Source organism: Carassius carassius, chromosome 3 (assembly GCF_963082965.1).
Source record: "Carassius carassius chromosome 3, fCarCar2.1, whole genome shotgun sequence".
NCBI lineage: Eukaryota > Metazoa > Chordata > Actinopteri > Cypriniformes > Cyprinidae > Carassius > Carassius carassius.
The window spans coordinates 30,609,028-30,618,441 of record NC_081757.1 but is presented as its reverse complement, the minus strand read 5'-3'; positions in this window follow the sequence as shown (position 1 = coordinate 30,618,441).

Here is a 9,414-nt window from a genome sequence, read left to right as displayed (position 1 = left end):
TCAAGCAGCTTCACCGCACATCCACCTCTCATTCTCTCAAGGGCTTTAGAATAACACTTTAGATCATTTTTGAACACCACAAGTAGTGGGAGGGATTTAAAAAAATCTACATTTGTGAATGAAATATTTTGCCATTATTACAATGTTATTAATCAAATAAAAATGAACACAGCAGTCTTTGGGAATTCCAAATAAAATATGTTGTGAAGTAAAAGCAAAACCATCAACAACCACCTTTTTCTCTATCAACCAGTCCTGAACTGATATCCAGAAGACTTTGGAAAAATTGCATGTAAAGAAGATATGGTCAGTGTCTTCAGAATGGATATTACAGAAGGAACAAGGCACAGTATCTATTTTAAATTTTTGATTTAAGAATTTATTAGAGGGATAAATCTCATTTAAAATTTTAAAGTGTGTTTCTTTTGCTTTAGGAGGAATAGGAAAACTTAAATAAGCTGTTCTAAGATATTTTACAGTATTCTTATTAAACATGTGATCTAGCTTATTTCTTTTAATTTGGCAGGGATAACATGTTATTAAAACAAACTGTCTTATATATTTGTTAGTACAATGAACACTTTTAAAATTAATATCTCCAATGAATAAAGTAGGAAGAGCTGGTTTAACTTTAGCATAAGAAAGGGAGCATCTCATCAGCATTTTTAAGCCAGAAGGTATTGCATTCATGACAATGAAGAACTCCTTCGGGTGACAGGTAAATCCATGCTTCAATGTAAAAGCATTATAGTCTAAGAGGTTGCCCTTTTCATCCATTAGATCCTTCACCGACCATATACTTCTGCTTAGCCAATTCTTAAAGCATAAGGATTTGTTCCTGTGCAATATATATTTGTTGTTCCAAATAGAAACAGTATGAGATGTAAAATTGTGTGTATGTGCCAATTTCCTATATAAGAGAACTTGTTGATAGAACGTTGATGGTTTCACCAGGAGTTTCGATAAATCAAAATCACAAGTCAGCAAAAATTGAATTCCACCAAATTCTTAAAACAAAGCTGAGGGAACTGTAAACCAAAAACTATCTTCATTACATACAAACATTTTTAGCCATTTGAGTTTTAACAAAATATTAATGTTTTCAAATTCAATCACATTCAAACCACCTTGTTCATAAGATTTAACAATGTCAACTTTTTTAATATAATGAGCTTTTTGCCTCCAAATAAAATTATACATTTTCCGGGAACAAGTCTTAATAACATTTGTGGGGGGAGCTAAAGAAAGAGCAGGATAAATCAATCTGGATAAGTATTCGACTTTGGTTAATAAAATTTGACCAAAAATTGAAAGGTCTCTTTGTAACCAGCAATTTAAGATTCGGTTTGCTTTTTGTAGATTATTCTGAAAATTATATTTCGTACAAATTTTCTGATCTTTGGTAATTGTAATGCATAAATATTTTACCTTATTTTTTTACCGAAATATTACTCAGACAAGTGATATCACTCTGATGAAGAGCTAAAAGTTCACATTTGCTTAAATTTAGCTGGAGTCCTGATGCCTTAGAAAAAGTGTTAACTAATGAAATAGCCAGAGGAATTTGATCCTTGTTTTTTAGGAATAACGTAGTATCGTCTGCCAATTGACTGATTGCTATACTTTTATCAAATACATTTAATTTCTGTACTGTTCGATCATGAATAACTAAAGTAGACAACATGTCTGCAGCCAAGATAAATAAAAGAGGGGATAGAGGGCAGCTGTCTTATTCCACGACTAATAAGAAATCTTTGTGAAGTACTGTATGGAAGAGAAATGGAACTGTTCATATCTTTATAAATAATTTTTATAATATTGAGAAAGTGCTTACCAAAACCAAAGAGCTCTAAAGCTTTAAATAAAAACCTATGTTCTAACGTGTCGAAGGCTTTCTTAAAGTCTAAGAAAAGAATATATCCATCATCCTTTATCAAATGATTGTTTTCAATCAAATCCATTACTAGTCTTACATTATTGTGAATAGATCTACCTTTAAGAAATCCCGATTGAACCTCATTAATTACCCCATTAAGGCCCTCTTTCAATCTATTGACAAGAACGTGTGTAAAATTTTTATAGTCATTGTTAAGCAAGGTGATTGGGCGGAGATTATCTAAATATCTTTGATCTTTATCTAGTTTGGGAATTAAAATAATCAATCCTTGACTCATTGTGGGGCACAAAGATCCATCTTCAATAGATTCAGTAAGAGCATTAAATAATAACATTTTTAAATCATTCCAAATTTTTTTATAAAAATTTCCTGTAAGGCCGTCGGGACCAGGGGATTTGTTTGACTTAAGTTTCTGAACTGCTAGATCGAGTTCTTCCATTCCTAATTGTGCATCACAAAGATCTCTTAATTCATTGTCAATCCTAGGAATAAAATTAACAATTTTTCCAAAGAAGTCATCACACTCTTTAGGAGAAAAATGAGATAAATACAACTCACTGTAGAAATTATGAATTTCTTTGCTTATTATTGTAGGATCAGTATTTTCAATATTATTCACTATTAGGGAAATAATACTGTTTTTAGACTGTCGTCTTTTTTCTAATCTACAGAAATAGGACGTGCTTTTCTCACCCTCCTCCATCCATTTGGCCTTTGAGCGAATGTATGCACCTTTACCTTTCTTGATGTATAAGTTATCCAACTGAGTTTGAAGAGAAATAAAATTACTTTTTTCAACGCTACTTAATGCATTTTTACTACAGTACTTATTAATTTCAAATATAATCTTGTATTCATGTTGTCTTCTTAATTTAGCAAGCATTTTACTATATTTTATAGAAAATTCACAAATTTTAAATTTAAGAAACTCCCATCAGCCAGGTGGTGAAGACAAGAAAAAAGAAACTAAATTACAATGTCACTTGCAATCGCCACTTGCACTCTCTGCTACCTGTGACGTCACTTGCAATCAACACAAATCGTGCGTGTTGCCAATGGAGACAAGAGGCTGTGGTGGTGATTAAACTATTAAACTAATTAAACTGGCAAATCCGTGGCCAGAACATGAACGCAATGCACAATATCTTTCGTTAAGCGTTTTCCTCCTGTAGAAAAAACAAACACTTAATATGGCATAATGTATTAAGATACATTAAGTTCAATTAAAAAACCAAATTCGATATGTAGTTATTATTTAATGTACTACAAGGCAAGCAGATGGCTATGAACACAATGCGCAAACTTTGTCCTCCCATACGGCAAAACGCTTAATGTGGCCCAATAACAGACTAAGATGATAAAGACAATTCAGTAGGCCTAGTCTATATGTCTTGTTGTTGACTCAACATATATACAGACCAGCAAATATGAACGTGCATTATGAAATGCATTAAGTGATTTTAAAAGGATCAACTCCGTACAGGCAAGCAGTCGAGTACAGAACGCAGTGCGTTAAATTGTACATTAAACATTCCCCGGTAACTCAACATTACGTCCGCTAAGACATATATGGGAACTCCTCCCTTCTCCACTTTCGCTGAAATCTTATTGGCTAACGGCAGCTGGGGGCAGCTGGCCAATTGACGCGAAGCATGCAAATACTGACAGGTCAGCGGGCAGTATAAAATGCATGGGCGCGAAAATTACGTCAGAATCTCTTTCTTCACACTAGAAGTCTTATCTAAGTCATCGTGGAAGTTGCAATAGAGGACTACTTACCCTGTTTTTCCTCTCCGCATCCGATGGCTGCTAATGCTAGATTCGGACCTTCACCAGTTCTGTGTGACCTGCCTGGGAGCCTCACACGGACCACACGTGCGCCCACTGTGCCGAGCTGCCAGTGCGCGCCCTCAGAGCCAGAGTGGCTCGGAAAAAAGTGGGAATGAAGCCCACTGCCGCCAGCGAGCCGCTGGTAGGCCCTCCCCCGCCCGAAGACGAGTTTGACGTCGGCGTCGCTTTCGACGTCGGAAAAGGTTTGGGCTTCTCAGTGGGATCACCCCGACCAAGAGAGCCCTGCAGACCTCCAGGAGGAGCTCGTCAGGGTCTTCGGAAAGGCCGTCACGGAGCTGGGTCTCGCTTGCAACGCACCTGACGAGCCTGTGAAAGGTAGCTGGACTCGTGGCTCCTCCAGTCGAGCTGCTGCCAGGCGGCATTGAGGCATGCAAGAGCTCGTGTGAAGTCGTGGGCTGCACCCCATTCGGCGTGCACCCACTCTGCCACGCAGGCCATGTTCACGCACGTGGACGGGGCGGAAACCCTCCCCCCATCGAGGAGACTGTTACCGCGCACCTGTGCCCGTCTCCCTCTGCATTGGGTTCGGACAACAGCCTGCCTTCCAAGCCGTGCGGTTCACCACCCATAGACGGACAAAGCCTATACTTCTGAGGGAAGGCAGCTTCTGCTCTTCATGCCAGGGCAATACTCAAGGTGTTTCAGGCAGACGGTGCTGACGTCATCAGGGATCTGCGCGCGGCAACTGATCTCACGCTGATGGCTACTAAGCGCTCTGCTCAGCCGTTTCATGGGGCTCATGGTCGTCCTTACAGGCACCTATGGCTTACCCTAGCTGACCTGGAAGACGCAGACCGTAGGACGCTGTAAACGTTCCAGTTGCTCCCTCCGGCCTCTTTGGTGACGCCATGGAGTAATGGAGCGTTTCTCAGAGACGCAGAAAGTGCGCCAAGGCGATGAGCCACGTGATGCCCCGTTGCTCACTCCAGTCATCATCTGCGAGGTTCCGCTCTTCTGCACCTCGTCAGGCTCTAAGACCAGCTAAAACAGCCCGCCGTGGCACCCCGCTCTGAACCGGACGCTCGTTTTGGGCGAAACCAGCAGTGGTAAGAGCCTGGGAGGAAACGTCAGGGTCAGTTGAGGACCCCGCGCCGCGAGAGAGCCAGTGCGCCATCCTTTGCCACCGAGCCGTCTCCCTGACTGACCGATAAATTGAAAGAGTGAGTGCGCGGGAGGCCCCGCCCCCAAGCGCCATGTTCAAATGCATCATGTCCCCCATGTTCCTTCGGGTGACGATTGCTATGTGTGTTTAAATGCTGTTTGTGTGAGTTCCACAATAGAAGCATGTACACAATCAACAAAAGAGCTTTACTTCCTCTTACACTCAACACTGTGTCACTTGCCCTGTCTCAGAACAGTGCAGAGCCACAACCTATGATTATAATGGCCTCGCGAGGGAGCGAGAGTGCCAACACCACAAAAACACATGCATCATGCATCATGTCCCCCATGTAACTATGGGTGACGATTGCTATAAGTGTTTAAATGATGTTTGTGTGAAAAAAAAAAGTTTACTATAGAAGCATGTATCCAAATTCTTGCACCCAACACTGTGTCACTCGCTCTGTCTCAAACAGCGCAGAGCCACAACCCATGATTATAATGGCCTCTCGAGGGCGCAAGAGTGTCACACCATTATATAGCCGACGCGAACCGCCCTCCCACCAGTGCTTTTAGCCTTGCGGGGGCGGGGCCCTGGTCAAAACAAGTCATCAGTGGCTGTACACCTAACTCCCACGGTGTCATTTCATGGACGGTAGTAGGGCTATCCCAGTTTCACCGTGGATACTGGGAATAATTCACGACGGATATTCTCTCCAATTCAAACGCAGACCTCCCTACTTCAATGGCATGGTCCCATCACTGACTTTGCCCCAAAACCGTCCTGTTCTGCAACAGGAAGTTCTCAGTCTGCTCGAGAGGGAGCGATAGAGCGAAATTTCCCCTCAGATCAAGCGGAATGCGCATGTTGATTTATCTGGACGATTGGCTGATTTTAGCCCACTCAAGAGATGTGCTATCAGTCACGTGGAAACAATGCTTCACCGTTTGGATATGCTGGGACTGCGTGTGAATATGCAGAAGAGCGTGTTTTTACGAGTCGGACTGTAACATATCTGGGAATATGTTTGGACTCGATGGCGATGCGAGCCCATCTCTCTCTAGAGCATTTCATCGACTCTGCGCAAGCACATACGGTCATTCACAGTTGCGTCAACACTCTGAGACCGTGGAACAGCCCGGATATGTTCAACCAAGGAGTTCTTTTCTCTACAAACGCGTCTACTTCAGGCTGGGGAGCAGTGCGTCTGGGCGTACCTGCCTCAGGCCTGTGGTCGGAGTCACAGAGAAGGTGGCACATAAACCGTTTGGAATTGGAAGCGGTGTCCTTAGCCCTGCAAGCCTTTCAGTCGAAATTGGAGTGGCAACATGTACTGATTCAAACTGACAACACGTCTGTGGTCTGTGCTGTCTCAGGCGAACGGCACAATATGGCACCCCAGCCCAGAGCTGTGGAACCTTAATGTGTGGCCGCTGCGGGGACCCTAAAAAGCAGGACGCTCTGCACTCACGAGTGCTGAACACACTTACAGAGACGCGCGCACCATCAAACAGTTGCTGCTACGCGCAGAAGTGGGGAGTTTTCACAAAATGGTGAAAAGATAAAAATGAGGACATTTATATTGACCCGGGGACCTGTTCCGTGTCGGATGTTTTGCGCTTTCTACAGCACAGTATGGATAGCGGGAGTTTAAAACCATCCACGCTGAAGGTGTATATGACTGCTATTGCCGCTTTTCGTTCCCCGGTTGACGGGCAAACGATCGGTAAGCACCCTCTGGTAATCAGTTTTCTCAGGGGAGCAAGGAGATTGTGAACTCCATGGCCGCCCTCCGTGCCGCCGTGGGATTTAGCTCTAGTTTTGAGGGCTCTATCTCTTACTACCGTTCGAGCCCTTAGCTTCGCTTGCGGTTAAGGAGCTTCCCTGAAATCTGCTTTGCTTCTTGCTCTCGCCTCGGTGAAGCGCCTTGGAGACTTTCATGAGTTTTTGGTGAACGATATTGCATCGGTTTCGGACCTGGCGACTGTAATGTCACTCTCCGGCTGAGACCGGGTTTCGTTCCGAAGTCACTCAATACACCGTTTTGTTTCCCTGCCCACCTTATCTGTTGAGCCCTCAGCCTCGCGTGACGCTGATGCTCAGTGCGCCGGGACCCTGTTAGGGTTTTACGGATGTATATGGATCGCTCGGCCGCCTTTCGTCAGTCGGACGAGCTGTTCGTGTGCTTGGTGGATGTAATAAGGGACGTGCTGTTTCTAAACAGAGACTTTCTCACTGGATCGTGGACGCTATCGAATGCCAGGGGAAGGATTATCCCCTCAACATCAGAGCTCATTCTGCGAGGACAATATAAATGCTTCCTGATGGGCCTGGTCTAGAGGTATGTCTGTCCAGTATTTATGTTTTGCTGCTGGTTGGTCTTCCCAGATCACAATCGCCAGGTTTTACAAGCTGGATGTGCCCTCTGTAGCGTCACATGTACTTTCGGTGAGTTAAGTTTTATTAATTCTGTTATAACCAGCTATACAGTAGTTACCATGGCTGCTAACTCTGTGTTATGGTTTATATGGTTTATGCAGTAGTCACCGCAAACGCCGTCGACTCTGTTTAACTCTCATGCTTGAGTGCTTATTGCGTTGTATCTGCCTTGGTTAGTGCAGACTTCGATTAATTGCTTGAAGTTATGCAAATTTTGTTAGGGTCGGAGCAGATGTCTCATTGGTCTAGTTCCGCCTATCAGATGCAAGCACTCTTAGCGACACGGCCATTGGCTAGAACTGTCCTGCTTATGTGTGGGGGTGATTGACTCCGTTCAGGGCTTATCTTCACTGCTGTCACAGCGGGATTTTATACAGTTCCCATATATGTCTTAGCTGACGTAATGTTGAGTTACCGCCTCGAGAGGGAACGTCTCCGGTTACTATCGTAACCTCGGTTCCCTGAGAGGCGGGAACGAGACATTACGTTAACCGCCGTGGTCGCTGTTTGATCAGCTGTGCTAGCGTTCAGTCGTGATTTTGACGTAATTTTCGCGCCCATGCATTTTATACTGCCCGCTGACCTGTCAGTATTTGCATGCTTCGCGTCAATTGGCCAGCTGCCCCCAGCTGGCGTTAGCCAATAAGATTTCAGCAAAAATGGAGAAGGGAGGAGTTCCCATATACGTCTTAGCTGACGTAATGTCTCGTTCCCGCCTCTCTGAGAACCGAGTTTACAATAGTAGCCGGAGACGTTTTCCTCCTATAGAAAATCATTATAAATAAAACACGTAATGTATCTTAATAGACAAAGACAGTGATATAAACGAGTTGTAGACAGTTTATTCTATATGGAAAAAATGCTTAACGTGAAACTTTGCGTGTTGGGTTTATTCTGGGCTCGCCTGACGCCACGCCCACTGTGTCGGTCTTGTGCTCCTCCTGTCACAACATATTCATTAAAATAATGAACTGTATATTTAATTGATATTTTAATAGCATCTTAATAAATTAAGCAATGTTAAGTGTTTATGTTTTTCTACGCTTAGCGAGAGACTTTGCGCAAACGTTCATATTCTGGTGTTTTGGCCACAGATTTGTCGGTCTTGTCTTTTTCTTGCAGGACCCTGTACGTTATAGTACTAACTTAGTTTTAATCGTTTAATCACCACCACAGCGTCTTGTCTCCATTGGCAATACGCACGATTTGTGTTGATTGCAAGTGACGTCACAGGTAGCGGAGAGTGCAAGTAGCGATTGCAAGTGACATTGTCATTTTCTTTTTTCTTGTCTTCACCACCTGGCTACTGTTATAAAATTTTGAGAGATTCAAACAAAAAGTAATGAAAAAAAATTCAACAAAATAAAAAATAAAGACTGCAAGTGATGACACTAGCGGAAGTGCAAGTGTCTGAGAGTGCAAGTCTGAGAATGCAAGTCTGAGGGTGCTTCTCAATATCCCTCCCTATGATCCCTCCTCGTCTCCTCGCTCCTCCGTCCTCCATCCTATGACCCGGAAACCGATCGAGCACAGCCATCTTGAAGGACATCTCAATTCTCTAATTGCACCAAGAAGAGGCGAGGATCGAGGAGGGAGGAGGCTTCATGAGGAGCGATGAGCAGGGATACACAGGTGTTTTTTATTTTTATTTTTTTTTTTTATTGCTCAATAACATAAGAACAATGTCAAGGAATTACAAAAGATACATATAATAAAACAAAACAAGGATTATAAGAAAGAAAAAAAAAAGGATGACAAGACAAAGAGAATACATACATTACCGCAACTGATACAATAACATAAAAACCTTAATATACAGGGAAAGCTTTTAAATACATGTGTTTTCTTTAAACATTTCCTCATGATATTTTATAAATCTTAGTGATTTTTTGTTGTTTATATAACTAAGAGATTTAAGAAGTGATATTTATTCATTTTTAAAATGGGGATAGGATGGAATATTATTTGCAAACTTTTGTTTATGAATAAAGAATTTGCCATATAAAATAAAGAAATTAACGATATACTCTAGGGGTCTATTTTTATCATTAATATAATAAAATATAATGTCTTTCAAACTGAAAGAATAAGTAACATTGGCAGAATCAAAAATATATGAGCCAAG